We start from the raw sequence: 2,319 nt of genomic DNA, 5'->3' as shown, positions 1-2,319 counted from the left end.
CATATCGTAAAAAGAGTGAAAAGAAGGTTCGGAAAACCTTAAAGTGAAGAATGAGAATTGTCAGAGTTAGTTGTCAGAATGATGCGTGTGAAATCAATCTTGAATTTCACGACTCTTGGCGGGGCCCACAGCCTTTGATCGGACCTTTGAAAATATTTTACTATTAGGCTAAGGGGAGTGGTAACACTCTTAGCACATTGCCTTTTTGATTGACACCTCATTTTTCTTCTTTTAGCACCTAATCTTAGCATTTGGTAGGGAGTAGTAACACTCCTAGCATATTATTTTTTTTTCTTTTTCGTTTTCTAATTTAATTAAATTACTTTATTTTAATAAACAAATATATTTTATGCACAAATATTAAACATTAAATTACTTTATTTTAATACACAAACATTTACTTCAATGATTAATTCAAAAACATTATATTATGTTTAACATGACAAAAACAATTTGAACAACTTTAACCAACAAGTGAGTGTCAGAATATATAAATGCTCCTTCCCTTCAATCAACCCATTAAGATGTACTGCATGTATTAAGTTTAAAAGAAACGAGCATATTATGTCTTGCTCTCATTAATTACATTAACAACAATATCAAATTTAAAGAAATAATAAAAAGCAGGAATGTCGGGGAGACAAGAAATGGAATAACATATTATCATAACCTCACTATAATCAACAAAACCTTTTATTTGCTAGCAAGTATGCTTCAATCATAGCCACCTAAAACCAAGTCAAGAGAGAATTAGTTGGAGTTGAAAACTTTCTTTTTGAATATCCAAAGACACAAGTTTAAACACATGGCCTCAGAATGATTTGAAATATCTTACTAAATAACAGAGACATTACCAAAGAACTCAACAAATTTGCCAACAACACCATATTTTCTCAACATTTGGGTCATGATTAACACCAAATCAGTAATTGCAACACCGTTTTGCAACTTTCTAGACAACTTTAAGCCAACAACACCAGGCAAAACCATGTTAATAGGTTGTTAACAAATCAATAACCACATAAATTAGATAATAAGCAAAATACTGAATGAGTTGGATCATCGTTGAAGTGGTATACTTGTCCAATAAAATACTAAGAAGATATCATGGAATAAGAAATGAACAAAGGAATGAAAATTCATATACTTGTATTAAGCCAATATACCCTTATATTAAAGCAAAGCAGACCAGACAACTAAATATGGTTCAGGACTTTCGTCGAACAGCTTGCGTGCACTCCAGAAAACCCACACTTTGAATACAAATTGACTAAATGATTCCTATGTTTTGGATCATTCTCCAATCCGATTTTGATCAGGTAGGCCTCATAACATGATTTAATCGATAGAATTTAAGCAAAAAAATGCCTCAAGAAAACAATCGATTGTGGTAACAATTGTAGCTGTGAGATACGAATGAGTAATAATAGGCATCTGTTTGTACCAATCCTCCACTGCTTGCGCCATTTTTAACCCTGAAATCGCTCAATCTATCGATCTAAGACACGTTCCCAATGTGTTCGGAACGAAATCGCACCCCGATATGAACTGGAACGAGGATCGTGGCAAGTATAGCGATTTATGTTACTATGAATTCTGGCTTCATTGTTTTCAACCAATCACAACACATCTACACACTATCTCTCCTCTCGCTACTTCCATAGCGTTTCTCCCTTAGCGACCCCCCTAGCGAGCGCTAGGGGGCGGTGTTCCAGAGCCCGCAGCGAGCTTAGCGAGTGCATGTAGCGACTCCACTCCGTTTAGTCTTATTAAAAGGGTTAAACTTTTAAAATATTGTTCTTGCCGTATTTAAAAAGAAAGTAAGGAAGTTTCAAAAAGGTTTAACAAAGACCGTCAAAGTTTTAATTGTTTAAAAAATACCATCAAATTATAGATTTTGTATAAGAAAAACACCGATGAAGTATACCTTTTGTTCAAATCTCATCTAGTGGTAACCGATTCTTATGGGTTAAATGATAACTTGGATTAAGAATTCTTGAGTTGGTCTAACAATTAATGACATAGGATAAGAGGGGATGGCATGAAATTTATGTTTGTATTTTTCTTTTTAAATCAAATTAGGGCTACAAGGTAAATCAACGACTTTGACTTTTTCTTTTCATGCTTCATCTTCTTCTTCGGGTCCTATGATGGCTTCATCTTCTACTAAATACATATATCAACCTCAAGCTCAAACCTTTTGAAGAAAAATAAGATTTTTGATGGTGCATACCCTTGTGGTTGTCTGTTCCCACCACGAATTTGGACTTCAACCACTAAGAGGAATCCTGGAAAAAAGTTTAGGGTTTGTCACAATCG

Source organism: Lactuca virosa, chromosome 3 (genome assembly GCF_052849685.1).
Source record: "Lactuca virosa cultivar CGN04683 chromosome 3, Lactuca_virosa_CGN04683_v6, whole genome shotgun sequence".
In the NCBI taxonomy this organism is placed as follows: Eukaryota; Viridiplantae; Streptophyta; class Magnoliopsida; order Asterales; family Asteraceae; genus Lactuca; species Lactuca virosa.
This window is presented reverse-complemented; position numbering follows the sequence as displayed.